Raw genomic sequence first — 20,242 nt, forward strand, 5'->3', positions numbered from 1 at the left:
AAGAAACCCCCAGAAAACAGAAAATATTTCTACTTTCCTGAAGCTTTTCTTCTAATGAGGAAGACAGACAACACCAAATTTTCCATTGCGTAAGTCGTTTCAGGTATTAGTAATTAGGAAAAATGGTAGAGTGTGGCGAAGGTAACGTCCGGTCTTTGAGATAGAAGCCAACCATCCGCGGGAAAACCCAAGCAGGAAGACGTCAGGGGGATCGCAGCCTCCAGAGGACCCAGCACAGGGCGAGAGCCAGAGGGAGCCTGGAGCTAGAAGTGCTCGCAGGTTGCATCCTGGACCAGAGGGGCTGGAGCACCATGACAACCGAAGTGAGAACGCCGGAAACGAGGTCGAATACCTAAGCGAAGGCCAGATGATGGCAGGGAGCTCCATATTCACGTGCACCTGGTAATTGGCATAGGAGAGAATTTTTAAGCAGTTTTTCAAACAGAAAAGGGCTTTCATTTAATACATCTCTTCTTTTTTTAAAGGTTATTTCCTACTGGTGACTACGCGGAGAAATGGATGGGGATGTAAAATGCTACAGGCACTCCGGGAAACGGTAGTACGGTTCCCACCACCCAAATCAAAAAGAACTTTGCCACATGACCCAGCAATTCCACTGACAGATACACACACACCTCAATGAGCTGAAAGCAGAGGATCCAAAAGGCATCCAGAGCAGCCGTGTTCACGGCAACCGAAAACAGGAGCAGCCCGAGTGTCCCTTGATGGATGAACAAAATGGGATTCTGTGTACATGTGAATTCAACCTGGAAAATGAAGCTATTTCTTGAGGATGCTCTGCCCACTAAAATAAGCTAGTTACAAAAAGACAAAACCTGTATGTTTTTATTTATATGAAGTACATAGAGTAGTCAAATTTTTTGTTTTACATTTGACATTATTTTTCGTATTTAACATGATCGATGACGATATCCTTGCCTCAGATGAAAGAAAGGTTTAGGCAAGGTCCCAAAGTGTCAAGAAGCAGAATTAGGTGTCAAAGGGCTCTGGCTCCGCCTTTCAGGAGAGGTGACACATGCAGAGGGGACCCCATGCCGATTTTCTTCATTCTCTGAGATCACACAAAAAAAGGTGTAATTGTACCATGTGTGTATTTAAGATTGTACCAAATGTATATTTTGGAAAATTTACTGATTAAGACCCCAGTGATGGTTAGGTTTTACTCTGTGTTGAAAAATAAAACAATCTAAGGTCCGAAGTCAAGCAAAAATAAAAACTACCACCAAGTTTCAAAATTCTAGGTCCATACTCTCTCTCTTCTTGATGTTTTCAGCTAAAAACGTTTTATCTACGTTGCATTCTTCGGAAATGGCGATTTAATGTGCTCCCACCTGATGCTCTCCCAGACAAAAGGCAAGGTGCCAGCAGAGTTCAGTGTTGGCAGAATTCTGAGTCAGTGGCTTTGCTCATGCCCCGTCTGGTGTTTGAGTGTAGCCTGGGTAGACAGTGCAGGGTTTTCAACATGATTTTACCTCCTAATGGGCACCTTTCGATCAGCACACCTTGTCACAATATGGCCTGTGAAATAGCTAAAAGACTTTCTCTCAAAAATGAAATATTTTATAATTCTTCTTGGTGTAGATTTTCCTATCATTGGATTTAAAATTACATTGATTTACCATTTATAACCTGAGCACCAAATGGAGTGATAGATCAGATTGTGTTTTTATAAAGCCGTCTATCTGCCAAAAATACCATAAGTGAAAATAAATAACCAGCTATAAGAAAAACTGCAAAATATACATCAGGAAACCTATAATATATATTAGAAAACAGAAATGTGATATTATATGCATTGACAAAGCATATAAAAATAATGAATAATAGGGAATGCAAGTTATCAACAGGTATACAAAGTGCAAAATGTATGAAGTATGATCATTATCTCTGATTGGGAAAGAATAATTTTTAACCTAATATAAATAAATCAGTTATTAAAAAATTGATCCTGAGAATTGAACTTTCTGAAAATACCCTATAAGCCTGTTTGCTACAAAACTTGTAGTCAAATTCTGAAGGTGCTGAGGGTTTATGAGTGTGCAGAAACTTGTATACTCACTGTGGGTAAAACTTCTATTGGAGCTGATATGCATGAAAGCCATATAAAATGTTCATGTCGTTTAAACAGCAACCTCACCTCCATAAATGTGCCCCAAAGGAGTAACTGGCTGAGTAGGCAAAAATGTGTCCATACAGCAGCAGGCTGGGAATTATGCTAACACCATGGGGACCACTGGGCATCTGGAATAGAGTCCTAAAAAAAAAAAAGAAAAGCAAAAAAGCTGACCATTTCTGTACATCTTTCAGAGACTCAGTATAGTGTCCCTGACATTGGGATTTATCCCAAATGGATTTAACACTGATATAGCTAAATGTAAGAGACCCATAGAGAAGTCAATTGAAATGATAAGACACAGAGTAACCAATTTATTTATTATTCAATCTTCAGAATTCTGCCAGTTGAGTTAGATGCAGTCCTTAATTTTCACGGGAAGTGTATGAGCTGTAAATTCCCAATTACAGATCTGTCACGTGACAGGACCTGTGCGGACACAAGGAGCTTTGCCCCTCACTCCCTGCCGCCCTGCCTGGCGCACAGCAGGGACTGTGCATGGGGTGGTTAGAACAATGGAGTGACCCCAGTGCTATTCCTGTTAGCAGACTCATGGCAGGTGCCCCCAACTGGGCCTTCCTCTCTTCTTCGCGTCCTGTGTTTTGCTCTTTTGCTCTACTCTTTCTTCCTTTCTTTCATCCTGTGGTGTTTCCATTTCAACTTTCCTCTGACATTTTTGAGCATCTAATATGAGCCATGTGTTTCCCCAGCACAGGGGAAAATTAAAACCAAAACACCATGTTGTGCCTCGAGGAATGGATGACACAGTTGGCGGAACAAACCTCGAAAGCAGCTGTGTCTTACACGATGAGCAACATACATCAGCCTCTGAAGGGAGGGAGTGGCTGATTCAATGGGAAAAATTTTTTTGGACCTTGTGTTTGAAGTGGATTTTGAAGACCAAATGATAATACATCAGGCAGAGGATGGGCAATAACCTTCTCATGCCTACGACATACTTTTGCACCTGAAAAGACAAAGACAGCCCTGGCCAGTTGGCTCAGTGGTAGAGTGTTGGCCTGGCATGTGGAGGTCCCGGGTTCGATTCCTGGCCAGGGCACACAGAAGTGCCCATCTGCTTCTCCACCCTTCACCCTCTCCTTCCTCTCTATCTCTCTCTTCCCCTCCCACAGCCAAGGCTCCATTAGAGCAAAGTTGGCCCAGGCGCTGAGAACGGCTCCATAGCCTCTGCCTTAGGCGCTAGAATGGCTCTGGTTGCAATAGAGCAATGCTCCAGATAGACAGAGCACTGCCCCCTGTTGGGCATGCCAGGTGGATCCCTGTCAGGCTCATGCGGAGGTCTGTCTGTCTGCCGCCCCCCAACCTCTCACTTTGGAAAAATACAAAAAAGTAAGTAAGTAAGTAAATAAATAAATAAATAAATAAATAAGACAAAGACATTTTAGGAACCATGGGGAAGATTTAAGGGTCAGGGAACTCATGGGAAGAGCTTTCGGTGATGACGATAAAATGAATCAGGCTGAGTTTTGAAAAAACTTCAGAAAAAATGATTTATGTTTGATCCTAAATAAACAATTTCTAGAACAGTGGCCTGATCAAATCTGGGTTTGTAAAGAGTAACATGTTGACAACGGTAAGAATTCATTAAGCAATACTTGATTCAGTATATTTTTTGGGGAGGAGGAGATTATCATGGACAGAGAGTGTGCCTGTACCCTTCAGTGCCAGCATAACACAGCTCAAGGAGCACAGAGAGCAATGTCATCCATGCTCAGTCCTCCTGTGAGCCAATCCTTCCTCAGTCCCCCAAAGGTCAATGATAGCCTCGCTCCTTAATTACTGACTCTACTATCACATGAAATAGAGCGAGTAGAGCCAGAAGGGAGAGACATAAAGGTGGCAGATGCAAGGGTTATTTCACTTGAAAATATTTTAGGCTACTGGGAGAGGAACATGCTTCACCACCTGACAATGGGGTGGGATAAATGTTGTAATACACTTATATGTAGTAGAGCAGGGGTCGGGAACCTATGGCTCATGAGCCAGATGTGACTCTTGATGGCTGCATCTGGCTTGCAAACAAATCTTTAATAAAAATAATAATAACGTTAAAAATAGAAAACATTCTCATGTATTACAATTCATTCATTTTCTACTGCTCATGGTCAAAGTTGCAGGTGGCTGGAGCCAATCACAGCTGTCCTCTGGGACAACACCAAATTTTTATTGGATAATGAGTAACATACACGGGTCGTTGTATGGCTCTCATGGAATTACATTTTAAAATATGTGGCATTCATGGCTCTCTCAGCCAAAAAGTTTCCTGACCCCTGCAGTAGAGGGACCAAGGATGATTGCTATCCTTAGGAGAATATTTTCCTAAGGAAAACAACACATCACATGAGTTTTAAAGAATGAAATTGGACTTGAGGAAGAAGTTGAAGGGGAGAAATCCCACTCCAATCTCACTCTCTTTGTGATGCTGCTTTCTTCATGAGGCTTTGCCTCTTCTCACCAAGAAGGTAGATTGCGCCCTCTTCTCTGGTTCCCGTGACGATATTACTATGGCAGCCATATGCAGTTTCTCCTAGTTGCATGGACTCATGTGTGAGCCTCACATCTGCAATCATATAGGGTTATACTAGCTCCCTGAGGTACTAAAACAGTCTTAATTTTATAAACAAACAAAAAATCCCAATAAATGTAAGTTTATGGCTCTCACAACAAGAATTCTTGAAGTAGACACAAAATCCTGTTCATTCCAAAAGCGAAACATATACCATATGCATAATGATTATTTTATTCATGCCTCTGTGCTCACAACCACCTTGCTGAACCACAATCACATGCCTCCATGCGAGGTCAGGGACTTTCCTTGTTTCTGCTGAACCCCAAATATAGAGCACAGTGCTGGGACCTAGTAGTTTCCCAAAATCTTTGGGGAATGAACACACAAATGTAACATCCTGCAAACATCTTGTGGGGCTTACCTAGTTCTACAACACATGCAGATCTTTTGTTGTGTGTGCTTTGCCTTCTGAATGAAATTATTCACCTCTTGAGGGCAGAGCTTCCGTCTTACCTGAGCTACCCACAGCCATGTGTGGGCAGGGGCTGGGAGAGCCAGGCACGGTGTGGCCTTGGCATGGGCCCTCTATTGGAATAAGAAGTCCAAGAAGTGGTGGGCAGATGACCTCAGCCAGTGTATATCATGCAGGAGAAAAAGAAACCTTTGTGGCGTAAATCCTGGAGATTTGAGGGTTATTTATTCTAACATTATAAAACAAAATCTCCTTAGTGCCATGAACTGATTTTCCCTTTGTAGGTTATATTGTTCCTTGTAGAAAAGTGATTGGGTAGCAGTGGCTTTTACTCAGGATGGACTGTCATTGGATTCATGATGTACACCTTTTCCTTAGAACAGCTGATGAATCTGGATTAAATGAGACAATAGAAGGATAATAAATGAGAAGCAATGCGCCCAACTCGATGTACAATGTTTATTGATAAACGCCGGTGCCCCTGCCCATGTCTGCTCTTTATTCATTTAAAATGACTCAGTGGTACGTACTCCATGTCCTAGCTCATCCCAGTGAATGATGCCTTCCCAAAGTCTTTTCCCTTAACAAAGAGTTTGTAAAAAGCAGATGTGTTCGAGCTGCTGGGACCTCCCTTCCCTGTGGATGTTGAGAGCATCCTGGTGGCTCTGTGGGCCACATCTCAGGACGGCGGCCAGCCTTCACCCTGACACTGTAATCCTGGCTGGAAAGAGACTCTGTCATCAGCAGCTGGTCTATAGAGCTCCAGGGTCAGGAACAGCAAAGACACACGTATCATTCAGAGACTGGGCAGTGTGGGCGGTGGGCAGCCTCCGGCGCAGAGCGGCTCAGGAACAGGTGGCGGAGGGAGATGCCCGGGTCACCTGGGAGAGGGACGTCAGACACAGAGGCACAGAGGAGTCTGACTCAGTGTTGCCCCTACGGCGAAGCCCAAAGGAAGAAACAGCCCTGGAGGAGTGAATGGAAGGGACATGACTGGAAATCATAAAGGAAGGGGGGAAAAGGTGGGGAGAAAAAAGAAACATGTCTGAGCATCTACCACGTGTTGCTAGGACTTAACACTTCTCTCCTGATATGATCGTGACGGGAAGTCCTATGAAGTAGGCCCCACCACGCCCTTTCTCAAGACAAGCAAACAGGGGTGTGTAACTTGCTCGGTCTCTGAGCTAGTAGGAGCCAGGGCTGTGGGTTCCTGCCCTGCCTCTTCCCCTTGACAGTGATCTTGGGAGCTTTCCAGCTTTCTGACACTTGACCTTTTAATCTGTGCTACATAAATATTCATATAAGAGGGACATGGACCCATACAGCCCTGTGGCTACAGAATTCCCTCAGTGGACTCCGTGCCTGTGCACGCACTGTTCCCTCGTAGCATAGTCTTCTACCCGCTTGCCACCCTCACCTTCCTACCCCCTTTCCCGTCCAGCCTTGCCCGCACACCCACCCCAGCCCGGACCCTGCCCTTCTCCCCCTGGGAAGCACCAGCTACACTGCCAGCTACCCCGCACCCCATGAGCCCGGGCGTTCTGGGTCCCCTCTCTGGTCACATATTAGAATCGTCATTTTGACATCCATCTCTGTTCTGTCCGTCCTCACCCCTAGCCTGTCTTCTGACACCAGGAGCTCTTCTTTCCCAGACTCGTCTACACACTGTTCAGCAAACCAACACTGACTGAGAGCCCGCCACGGGCCATGAGGGTGCCTGTGGCTGGTGATGTGCTGAGAATAAGAATTGATGTCTCTGCCCTCAGCAGTGACCTCACTGGACACTACAGATAGGAGGCTGTACGTGGGACAGGGGATCATTTGGGGAAAATGACACCCCAAATGATACCTCAGGGAGGAGGTGAGGACCATCTCTCTTCCAGCCCCGGTGCACGCTGTGAGTAATGAACACCGAACTGCAGGGAAGGCGTCTGACAGCTGCTCAGACAGTGTGTCCCTCCCTGGGAGTCAGCACAGACTGGGTGACAGCGTGTCTGTACCTGGAACCCAGCAATGCTCACTTTGGTGGATTGTGAGCGCGAGTTCAGCCTGCCGCTGAGACAGCCCTGCATGTGTTCTGATGGATTGCCCGCCAGTGCCTGTTTCTCTCTCCCTCTCTGTAAACATCGTCTTTTTGGGCTGGAAAGTATAGCTGCTTGCAGAAGGCCTGTTTATGTCCCGGGGGTGGGGACACAGAGAGGAGAGTGAGGCACAGGGGTTGAATCGGAGAGCTGGGGTTTCACTGTGTTCTCTGAGCCATGTTTAATAAACTTTCCTCATGCTCAGTAAAAGGATGTGGTCTCCATCAAAAGCGCTTTTCGGTAACCGAATCAACAAGAGGAGAAAAATACACCTACACAACCCCAGGTGCAGCGGCGGGGCATCCGAGAGGGTGCAGGGCGCTGCTCCTCCGAGCCTGCGCCTGGCCTGGGACGGCAGCCCTGCCTCTTCACACAGACAGAGCCCCTCAGCTGTTGGCTCCGGGGACGTCCAGAGGGCATTTGCAAATGCAATTTTCTTCCCACCCTAGAAGTTTCCCACCCTACCTTCACCCCAGAACACTGGCCCCAAAATGAAGCATACTGGTGCCCCCTCACATCTGCCAAAGGCTCCCCTCCTGACTTAGCCAGCCAAGAATCCCAACGAGGTGGGGTGCCGAGAGAAAGTAGGTTTGGGAAGCCATCTATCACCTCAGCCTATTGGAGCAAATGCTCGCAGCTCTTTGCCCGAGGATGGGCAAGGTGTCCGTGACTTCGGGCTGTTCCAGCATCCTCTCCTGCAAGTCCTGCTTACTGCATCTCATGTCCAAGAACTAAAGGAGGGCTGGGATGGACAGTGGGTGGCCAGTATCAGGTTTGAGGGAACTCTTAATAGCTTGTCATTGGGAGACCCCATCTCCAAGCAGCTTCCTTCCTCGTCTCAGAACTCTGCCTGCACGTGGTGGCACCTGTTTCATTGCGGCACCCTGGGGATTCCGAATGCCCGCCTTGTAGTTTGGGTCTGGCTTAATGTTTTCAGGTTTCGGTCTCCTTATCACCTAAGAGTTAAGATAATGCTTTACACTTTTAAATTTACTTTAAAGATTAAATGGAAGTGGGTCAAGTTAAAATAGCCCTTCGTGTACAGGTGACAATTAAAAATGGGGAGGGCACCTATCTATACTGTTGGCCCTTGAACTATCGTCACTCCTGGCTCAGTGCCATGCAGTTCAACAGAGCTGATGAGTGTCTGTTCGCCGATCTGCCGTGACAGAAAAAGACGCTATGACACTTCTCTAATGTCAAGTCTCAGCTCTCCCCGTGCAGTGACCCACATGGGTGCTCGTTGTGTCTTATCTAAGCCTCGTGGACTCTCAGAAGGTCTCATTACATTCATTTAACAATTAAAGAAGCCACAGCTAGGAGACTTGGACTTGTCGTATGTGTTGAAGCCAGAATTGGAACCCAGGTCCCTAAGTCTGAGCTCATACCATTTCTCTCCTGCCATAGTTTCCTAAAGGCGAAGAACATCTGTATGTCTGTACCAGGCGTAAAGCCCTGATTCCAGGCTGTGCTCTTCACACCCGGCTGGTGGGATTCCAATGAGGGGGTGCCTGGTCCCTGATACCCACTCGCGAGTGCAGGTGATGTTAGCACCCTCACCTGCATCGCCTCCATCTTCAGAACGACCTCTGGAGGTACACCTCCCCCTCAGTGTGGGCAGGTGGAAGCTGGGCTGTGGGGAGCAGGGTCACCCCAGCCGTACCTGTGCTCCTCACACACAGGGTCACGGGGCTTCCCGAGGCCCCGGAGAGGCATTCTGGACCAAGTCTGTGCAGATGACCAGGGAGAGCAGGTTCCCTGAGAGCCACGGTGCCTCAGACACGAGAAAGACACGTCTCCCCATCCCAGCTCCTCCGGACGCATGAGGAGGATGCATGATCCCGCTCTGCTGGCAGGAGGAATGAGGGGAAAGGAGAGCCAGTCACCTGTCCAGCGTCACTCCAAGAGAGTCACGGAAAATAAGCACAGTTTCATCTGACTCCGAAACCATGTCTTAGCTCAACAAAGTCAGTATTTTAGTTTAAAAACATATTCCTTTTTATTGGCTATCTTCCTAGGACGTTCCAAGATCTGCAGCCAACCTGGCAAACTGAACAGTAAGGGGGGCCACGCCAGGACCCCATGGGCTTTCACACATCCTTTAACCAACACTCTCAATTTTTCTTGAACTCAATAGGCATGTTCCACAACACAAAGCACTTGATGTTTAGAAGTTATTGTGGACAGATTTGCCGGCGGGTTGGCATAGCTCGCAGGTGGTAGCATTAGAACAATCACCTTGCATCTGGGCACGGTCCCCTAACATCTCGCCAGCAGCTCCAGACTTAAGCCACTCTGCACGGGAGTGGCGTGTCCCAGGGAGAAGTGTGTTTGCAGCCTGTCACCTCTGACCAGCAGTGGGACAGCTGGGAAACCAGGTGCCCTGAGCCAGGAGAGACTCCCGGGCAGACGTCCACCCCGGAGTGTCAAGGAGGGAGGTGTACGGTACCCTAACACTGGGGGGGGGTCCTGTCTGCAATTACAACAGTTGGGCTCATGTTCATCCCACAGAGGTATCAGCTCTCTGCTTTCAAAAACATTCATATCGAATCCAGTTGCTGGCTAAAATGTGAAACTCTTTATAAGGGAGCCAGCAGTAGAGTAAAGGGACAAACTTGTGCCGCAGTTTCTTTGAAACACCCGAAAGCACCGTCCTTGCTGGATGTGAGGAGACTAGAGAAGAGGCCGGAGGCGGGCCGTCTGGTCACGACGGGGGAGGATTCTTCCAGCAGCCTCAGCAGATCTGATGGGTCTTGAACCCCATAAGGCTTGGATGTGCAGCTGCAGATAAAAATTCCTTTTCTTTTCTTCTTTTCTTTCCTTTCCATTTGTGTTTTTATTTCTTCTCCCTCAAACTGAATTTCAACAGTGAGGCAGTTGATTGCAGCATGGCACAAGACAAAAGCTGCCTGCAGAGGCCTGGGAAACCCACGCTTCCCAGTCACAAAAAACAATAGGTCTTTGAGCCCCACACACTGCCCCCAATGGGGTGGTAAACACTGTTCCAAAAACTGCCGTGGTCCCAGCCCAGTGAGAATCCTACAGCAAGAGAGCTGAGCCCTGTCCCCCGTGCTGTGGTCTCCGCAGAGAAGCCGCCGAAGGGCCCCTGCCCCTGTCCCAGGCTCAGCAGCAGCCTCCCCTATGTGGTGCTGGGATGTGGCCCTCCCTGCCGCATGTAGTGTCAGGCACAACCATCATCGCCTCAGCATCCACGGGAACACAGCACGTGACTGTATGGGCCCCCAGGGGAGGGGATGGGGATGTACATGGATTTGGGAACATGTGGAAATCCACTCTGATTCTTCTTTCTCCACGCACCCATCCCTCCAGTGAAGTTGTATTTGAGGAAAATAAATGATTATTTTTCTCCTGCTCTGGAAATCCCCTGTGCTCCCATGCTACGTTAAATGTAGTGAAAGGGGCGGGATGTATCCCCAGTAGTGAGACAGAGAAACTGCAAGGCTACCCCTTCATTTTTTTAACCAACGGATGGGTCATTAGTAATGCTGTTGTTGCAGCTTCTGGGGGTACAGAAGTGAGTCCAACCGCCCCCCCATGGTCATTAGAGAAAAATACATTTCAATATTCTTATACTGTATGCGTGAGATGATCAAGGACATTGAAGATGAAACATCCAGAGGTGATTAGACAACCAAGACTGAATGATCAATACATTTCTCAGGGAAAGCAGGAATGGGGCGGGTAGTAGTTGAACAGAAACGAGAGTAGTTTCTTGCTAGGTGAACAGGCACAGAAAGGCCAGGCAAGTCAGAAGCAATTTCACTGAAACACCAAGGCACATAGAAGTGGGAATCACCAGCAGTGATGTAGTACCAGCTACACACCAGTCAAAGCCCTCTGCACGCTCGAGGTGAACGATGCACTGTGACAACCTCGCGAGACCAATGCTGCTGTTATCCCTGTACTGTGCATTATGAAACTGAGGTTTTCACATGAAATAACTCATTCAAAGCATGGTAGTAAGATTCCAACTCACATTTCTTTTCCATTCCAGACAGTTGAACTCTTAATGCCATGTTGCCCAGAGAGACACACCACGCCCTAGAGCTGTGGAGTCGTGACAAAGAAGGTCCACACTAGGCAGCGGCTGTCCGTCCACAATGTCCAGACACAGGGAATACTTCTATCCCTTTAACCAGGACTGGCTTGCCCTTGTGGATATTTTCAAAGTATATCTTGTACAGCTCTTGTGAAGTCATGAATGACTGGGAGAGAAGCAGGGGGGAGCAGGCAGGGCCCCGAGGAGGGGAAGAGGTAGAAATGAACAACCCCAACGAGAAGAAGAGAAGGAGGGCTGAACAGAAGAAGCCTTGGAGACAGCGGGCTGAGGATAGATTTGCAACATAATCAAGAATTAAAAAGCTGCGTGGCTTGGGTCGGAGGGAGAGACATCTGGGTTGAGCCTTGGTAGATGGCACTGCCCCTGGCCGTGACTCTGCGCACAGAACAGCTCACAGCTTCCACCGGTGGTCTGCTGTCTGCCACCATCAAGAAGCGGTTTCCAAGTGCTGATGTTGAACACGGAGGCATGCGCCCACACAGTGCCAGCACTTCCTGTGCTGTGGGAGCCTCCAGAATGGTCAGGGGCCAGGAAGCCAACACAAACAACTCCGTGCCCAGGCCTGGCTCCTGTCTGCCAGGGGGCTGGAAAAGGGCACATGCAATCCTTACCCGGACGATCACCATGGACTGGCCCTGGAGAAGGGCCTCGCACTTTGCAGGTGGGAGGAGGCATGGCCGGGTTAGGGACAGCCCTGCAGACAGCATGTTTATGCAGCGATGACTGGAATCTGGTTTCCATGTAAAATTGGGGACATACAGAGGTCAAGTGGTAGACCCAACTCAGGCTGCAGAAATCCTTGAAGAGGTCCCTTTGGTGGATTTTTGTTTTATATTTTCTGTGTGCACTTGCATGTTTAAATGGCTTCTTAATGTGCACTGGAATCATAAGGGAGTGCATGGTAAAATTTAAATACCAAGGGCCTAGCCCAGGAATTCTGAGTCAAGATGGATGGGGCAGGGCATGAGGACCTGACCCTTCACCAGAGCAACCCCTGCTTCAGGTATACAAGTGTCTGAAGGCCACACTTGGAGAAACACTGCTCTGGGACACTTGAGTGACTGACAATTTTATCAGGATAGTCACACTTTGGAAACTGCATATTGGAAAAGTGTAAACGGTCAGCACCTTACATTTTATTACAATGAGGAGTAAATGCCGTAACATGAAATAAATACTTTATAAAAGAAAAACAAAAATTCCTACGGAGTTAAACATTTGTCTTTGAATTCTTTCATCCTTCCTTCAGTAGTATTCAATTCGCAATTGAGATCATTCAGTGAATTCTTTTTTAATTTCAGGTCATTAGAAATTAGGTCTGCTGTAGAAATTCCATTTAATCATTTTATAAATCTTGAATTTCTTACACTGTGATGTAGGTTCACATTCTCCTTTAAATCTTCAAGCATGTTTATACCAGTAGGTTTGCAGTTTGGGTCAGCTAATGCCATAATTTCAGTTACTACTGGATTAATTTATATTGACTCATATTTCTGTCTGGTCTTATTGGAAGGCAAACACTGTGACATTGTGCTATTGAATATTGGATGGGATGTTTTTTTATTTTTAAAGACTTTTACTTTTTTTTGGCAAAGGTGTAAGTCATTTGTGATTTTTTATAATTAGTTTAAGCTTTAAAGTTTTGTCGGGCAGGTCTGGAAAAGCCTGTATTCACGGGCTGGTCTAACTCGACCTGTATGAGGTGAACTCCCAGAGTCTCTGCAGAGGCTTGAGGCAGTCAGAAAGATCTTTCTCTGGGGCTGACGGGCCCTCCACCCACACCTGCGCTCTGGAAAGAAATCAGCTTATGGCTCCTTTTTCTCTTCTTGGTCTAAACTCATGAAATTTTACTTCATGCACACAGAACTCAGACCTCAACAACAAATTCCAAGGCCCCCCCCACTCTCTGTATTATTGGAACTCTTACTGGAAAAGCTCTATTCTCTCTGCTACATTGCCTCTCAAATGTATTCACCTGAGCTTCCCGAAACCAGCATCTCTGCCTCCTCCACTCAACAGTCTGCCTTTCTCAGCGTGGCTTCTCCTTCCCGGCAGCAAGGTTCACAAAATGCTGCTGGAGAGAAAACCAAGCTCAGGACAGGGCGCAGCCATTTGTCCTTCTCCTTCAAGAAGTTCACTTGTGCTTTGTCCGTGGGCTGACAGCTGAAAGACATATTCCGTCTATGTTGTTTCTTTTGTTTTCTGTGGAAATATAAAACCAGTATCACGTGCTTTTCCACTGCTGAAAACAAGAGTTTTAAGGCTTAAAAAAATTTTTTTTACACAAATAAAGGTGCACGCTGACTTCAATATGCACTATTTTTGACACGTCCAGTGAGGATAGTTCAACGTAGGGGAAAGGGAAATATTGTACAAAGCTGTCCACGTCCTGAAGCCCATGGTGGTCCAGCCGGACAGGTCATGACCTATTTCTTGTGGCCTGTGAAGAGCTCTGACTTGTTCTCTATAAATAATTGTAATATGGATTTCAATCTCGTAAATATAAAATGTTAATGTTTTACATTTTTTAATCAAAGAAATATTATTATGAAAGAGAAAAGAGAGATGAAAACAAGAAAGGCAGTTGTATCCTGCACACAAAACAAACCCAAGGCAGACCTAAGGGCTATATATTGATGAGTTTCCTCACATCGAGACCCACCCTTTACTTTCATGTTTTTCTGAAATGAATGTATTATTTATTTAGTTATTTTTAAATTAGGTGAACAGGGGAGGTAGACAGACTCCCGCATGCACCTTGACCAGGGTCCACCAGGCAAGTCCACTAGGGGACAGTGATCTGCCCATCTGGGGTGTTGCTTCGTCGCTTGGCATGGAGCCATCCTCAGCGCCCAGGGCCAAATCACTCCAATCAAGCTATGGCTGCAGGAGGGGAGGAGAGAGAGAGAGAGAGAGAGAGAGAGAGAGAGAAGTAAGAGGGGGAAGAAACAGATGGGCACTTCTCCTGTGTGCCCTGACCGGGAATCACACCTGGAATATCCACCTGCCTGCCAATACCCCACTACTGAGCCAACCGGCCAGGGCTGAATATATTATTTTTATAATAAATAGGTCTTAACAAATAGTGCTGGAATTCTTAGGTATTGATAAGAAAAAAAAGAAAAAGAAGAAGAAACTTCATCCCTTCCTGAATCACAGAGGAAAATTCATTTAGACTGGACAATGTAGTCAAGGGTTGCATTGGTCTATCTTGCTTCTTTTGATGCCAAATTCCAGGTAAATGCTATTAAACTACTTAAATCATTATTTCAAAATAAATAGACTAATTATAGTGTGGTGGAATGAAAACAAGAGAACATCCGATGGGCCACAAGGTTTTGATGACTAGAATCAAGAACGGTGCACAGCTGGGGAGGTCTGGGTGCACTGAGGATGGGTGTGGAGAAGAAGCCAGAGGTGACTTCTGGGAGTGATTCAGAACAAACGTAGACATTACCCAACTGGGTGAGGGGAGAGAGAGAGAGGTGTTCGGAGCAGAGCAGAGCCCAGTGCCGAGGGGCAGAGGCACGCCGTGCCCAGTGCGTCTCTGGACTGAAGTGTGTGCGCTCCTTCCGCCAGCTGAATGGCTTCCGCGGCCGAACACGGGTGTGCGCGATGCATACACAGCGCCTCCTTTAGATGCAGAAAACGCATCTATTTCTAGGTTGTGGCTTCAGCATCTGCCCGCACCAGGCATTTCATAACAAAGTCTGGGCACTCAGGCCAACTCCTAAATGTTCTCTGTTGCATTTTCTTCGAAAGATGTCAGAAGCTTTCTTTGCACATGATACGAAGAATCCCATGGTACTGTAATGTGATCATACTTCTGACTCCCCTGTTAGCTGTGTCTGTAGTTCCTGGTCCGGTGCCCTCCTCACGTGGCCAGCTGTGGAATTAATAGGACATAAGAGAGTACACGAGACTCTCCTGGTCTTTGGTGATGGATGGAAAGGGAACTGCTGAGGCAGAGGACAGGAGCAGTGTGCGAGTGTCGGTGCCAAGGACGTGGGGGCTGCTCTGCCCTCCCTGGCTTGCCTCCCAGGCTCTGCCAGCACCGTCCACCCAAGCCCAGTGCTCTGTCCAAGTCTGCCCCTGGGGCTCACCTCAAGGTCATGACTCCAGGCTCCCCTCTGTCCTCCACCCATCACCCTGGGTCCATACGGCCAGACCTCCAGTGGAGGGTTCTTGAGGTGCAGGATGGGGCTGAGCAGACGAAGTCCTGGCAAGGGGAGCTCTCTACCACAGAGGCTCTGGCCCCACGCCAGAGCCTTCACGCCAGCCATCTGTCCCTCCTTGTCAAGCCCTGGGCTCCCCAGGGACCAGAGAAATGGATGTTTGGTTCTGAGTCTCACGCAAATCATGTGCCTTCCTGACATATTGTTTGTAGGACTGGAGAAATAGTGTCATGGTAACAGTAGAGAACCTTTGGTGACCAGCCTTGGGAAACTGTATTTTCCAAGTTACTTTCTGTAGCTTTTAAAGTTTATATAAAAGTCTTATTAACTATTAGAAAAAAATAATTAAAATCTGATTGAAGCTATGAATATGGTACTGCTTCTATTCTTTCTATTTATTTTATTATTATAGGTGTATTTGTTTATTACTTTATTCAAACTTTAAAAAAAATTTCTTCCTGATTTTATTTCAAAATAAAATCACACACAAAAAAATGTGACTAGACTCTGAGGAACTCAATAGCACCGATCCATGTGAATTTTGAAATCTAGAACATTGTTGAGGACATTTCTATATGTCTGTCTCATTGCATTAAAAGACCTAAGTAAATATGCCATAAAAGAGAAGGCTGTTTGCCAACCAATATTTCGTAATATTTTATAACCATGCACAAAAGAACAGCACGAAGGGGATCGTTTTCTCCTCAGTTCTGTGCCACAGGGCTGTGACCAACACAGAAACATGTGATTTTAGACACTAAAGACATGAGTTTTGTTATAATATTCCATTTTAAAATAACTTTGGCAACCATTCTATGATCTGCCCTATACAAAAAATGCATGTTTTATCTTCTCCAAGAAAGGCATAATTAACTTGATGAGAAATATCACAGCTTATAACACATCATAAGTGACCCGACTGGATTGAGAGATAAATCTTATTTCCAGGTCTGTCTCCGATGTTAGGGAACATGTTACTTGACCCTGTGGAGTTTTTAAATTTTTTTTCTTTTGTCTCCTAAGGAAAAGAGGGTAGAAAGGAAGAGAAGAAGGGAGGGAAAGAGGAAAAAACAACAAAGAAAGAAGCTGCTTGGTTACTCAATAATGAAGTTGCAAGCATTGATTAATTCACAACCTACCCACGTGTCAGTTAAAAATCATTTTTTGGCCCTAAAGACCTTTATCTCTGTCACTAGAGAAAACCAGAAACCTCTTTCCATCATCTTAACGAGCTGAGGGACAGCAAGTCCACTGCCAGCAGACCAGTGGGGCTATCTGGGAAGGCTTCCTGGGGGAGAGAGGGGAGGAGCATGTGGTGTAGCCCCTGGAATGACAACAGTGGTCTCAGTGACGAACTTTGGGGATGGTGGCCCCACGACATGCCTAGAATTTTACGGGAACATCACTGGTGTTTACAGGGACTTCCTTTTAAGGAGATGGGAGGGAAGAGGCTAAACCGATTTTATTGCCCTTAGGAGTCAGTGCTTGTGTTCCTTTACCTGCTTCCTTGGAGGAAGAAATGAACCAGGTGCGTGGGTTTGGAGCAAAGGAGGAGAGCTCTGGTCTGGTCTTTGCCCTTACCGCCTAAGCGCAGAAACTAGTGCCTAGAACCCATCCCAAAGAAGTAAGTCAGAGGGAGCATGAATGGCTCCTGTCCTTCTCCCTCGTTTCTCTCTGACCTCTTCCTGGCAATGCTCAGACAGTCAAGAAAGCGAGTCCCAGGGTAAACCGACCCGTGCCACACATATCCATCAATCAGCTCTCCGTCCCCGTGTCCCTTACAGCATACATCGTTGTCACAACCACCGAAGATGTGCGGAGAAAGCGGTGTTGCGCCTGTGCCTGACTCCAAGCCAAACACAGAATAAAAGTCGAGTGAAATGGACAAGACCCCCACCCCCTTCCAATGAGCCACACAGCTTTGTGAAGATCATGGCTCAATTGCAGTGATCATTCTGCAATACGACAGCATTCCAAACACGTAACTGTGATGCTGACCCGGCTGAAGGGAAGAAACGAGCAGCGAGCAGAGCTTTGGCTGGAGAGAGTCAAGATCTCACATCCTGCATGTGTCAAACAGGAAGGGAGGTGGAATCTTCCAGAAAGAGGGGAAGCCTATGTAATAGCACAACAACAACAAAGATCCTTATAGGAAACAAAAGACTTCTTCAGTGAGAGAGGAGAGAATACGAGGACTTGAAAAAGTGAGGTGGAAACGTCAACGGAGCTCATAGGATGTTAGCCATTGAGGGTTGGAATGCCAACAGCACGGGGCAACGAGATCATTGGAGTTCATCATTTTTAAAAAGCTCATCCTGACTGCTGGGTGCTGACTGCCGGGAGGAGTTAAAAGATGACACTTAGGTTTGATCCCCCCCTTTAACAGAGGGACACACTGCCTGCCATCGTTCCATCACTTCCCCATTGCAAACTCTGGGGCACACAGAGAGCCCAGGACAGGCATCCCCAGTGTCCATGAAGCTACACCTTGGCAACAGTTGTCCCATATACCCAGCCTTCCCCGTCCATGAGGGTTGGGAGGCTTGCTGCTGGAGGCTCCTGGAGGCTGGAGCTCGGTGATCTTAGCTGCGCCCTGGCTCCTTCTATGTCCAATTCTCCTTCTTGGCCTGGGCTCATCCTTCACCTTCAGATCCTCTATGTTGTGTTGTTTCATAGAAAACCTTCTAATTCAGGGTTTTATCTTTTTCTTTTTTGACCCAATGTCAAGTTTCTTTTCTTTCAACAGCTTATTTCCTTCGACCTTTATTTAAAAATGCATTGCTCTGCCTTCTGTTCTTTCATTTTCTTTTCTTGTTTTGCTAGGTCACCTGTTATTTCTGTGATTTTTATTACATATTTTTATTTTCCAAGTTTTGTCATCCACTAAATTCAGAAACATTTAGAGGCTGAGGCTTTCCAAATGTAAATCTCCAGCTCAGGGTTTTCTTCTCATCTCCAGGACGACAGCTTCTTCACCAATATAGCTACCTGGGCAGATCTGTAATAAATTCCAAAATTAACATGCACAGAAGGGAGTATTTGCCCCTGCTCCTCACACCCTCCTCTCTGTACTCCCTATGTGCAGTTCATTCCTCAGGACAAGGTGTCATTGTCACCTTCCTCCTCGCAGGATAGCCATTCCATCATCAGTTTCTGTTAACTCAACCTACATGTTCCTCCAACACCCACTCCCACAAGCCTGGTACACACAGCCGACATCTTCTGCCTACAACAGCTTCCTGGGTGGTCTGAGGGAACCCATTTTGACCGGTTCTAATCACTTTTCCACAGAAAGCCAGATCAACTGAAATCTTTAAATTTAGGTGTAAAGTGATTTCTTTGGCATAATTACTGGGTTAAAATTTTAACTCTCAGGGCTAGCCAGTTGACTCAGGAGTAGAGCGTTGGTCCAGTGTGTAGATGTACTAGGTTTGATTCCCAGTCAGGGCACACAGGAGAAGTATCCATCTGCTTCTTCACACCTTCCCCGTCTCTCTCTCTCTCTCTCCCTCTCCTGCACCATGGCTCAGTTGGGGCGAGTTGGCCCCGGGGGGCTGAGGATGGCTCCGTGACCTCACCTTAGGCACTAACATAGCTTGGTTGCTGAACAACAGAGCAATGGCCCCAGATGGGCAGAGCATCACCCCCTAGTGGGCTTTCCAGGTGGATCCTGGTCAGGACACATACAGGAGTCCGTCTCTCAACCTCCCTGCTTCTCATTTAAGAAAAATAAAAAAAATTAAAAAAGATTTTAGTTCTCTGCCGAGTTTTGAGTCTTTTTTTACAGAGACAGGAAGAGTCAGAGAGAGGGATAGATAGGGACAGACAGACAGGAATGGAGAGAGATGAGATGCATCAATCATCAGTTTTTCGTTGTGACGCCTTAGTTGTTCATTGATTGCTTTCTCATATATGCCTTGACCGTGGGCCTTCAGCAGAGCTAGTATCCCCTTGCTCAAGCCAGCGACCTTGGGTCCAAGCTAGTGAGTTTTGTTCAAACCAGATGAGCCTGTGCTCAAGCTGACAACCTCGGGGTCTCGAACCTGGGTCCTCCACATCCCAGCCAGACGCTCTATCCACTGCGCCAACACCTGGTCAGGCTGAGCTTTGAGTCTTTTTAATTAGTCAATGTTTCTGCCTGCCTGTCCCTCCTTGTAGATTAGATTAATTCCACAACAAATCCAGCTCCATCTAAGTTGAAAACCCCTCCCTAACCCCAGAGCATTTCACATGGCCCTGTGGTCTCCCCTTCCTACTCTCATCTCCTTTTATCACCTTTTGGGTTGAGCGAGTCGCCTCCTCAGTATTTCTGACTTCCCCATGTGACAAGTGCCGGCTAGGGTCCTTTAGCGGCAGTTACCTTCCGATCATTTGATGACCAGTTCTGCAACCTCACTTCCCAAGGGGCAGAAATAGAGATTGTTTAAACCACCGTCAAGGTAAATTACACATAGTTTACACCAACAGCTGCCCTCCGGAATCATATGTCTGCCATTGTTTTGTGTGCTTTCTGTTCACTTCCTTAGGTTTTTGTTGATGTATTGGTTGTCACCTTAATACATCATGATATAAAATCAAAGCTTGATGGGAATACCATAGTCTTCGATTGGAGAGACCCGAAAACAATCTTCTAAAGAAAGAGCATTCTCTAGCCATAAGAAGATCTGAATTATCTGATATTTTCTGTTGGACAACTTGTTGAGGACAATGGCACAGTCCTGGGTCATTTAAAAAGAAAATAAAATGGTAACCATACAATATTAATCTAA

This window comes from Saccopteryx bilineata, chromosome 6 (genome assembly GCF_036850765.1).
Source record: "Saccopteryx bilineata isolate mSacBil1 chromosome 6, mSacBil1_pri_phased_curated, whole genome shotgun sequence".
In the NCBI taxonomy this organism is placed as follows: domain Eukaryota; kingdom Metazoa; phylum Chordata; class Mammalia; order Chiroptera; family Emballonuridae; genus Saccopteryx; species Saccopteryx bilineata.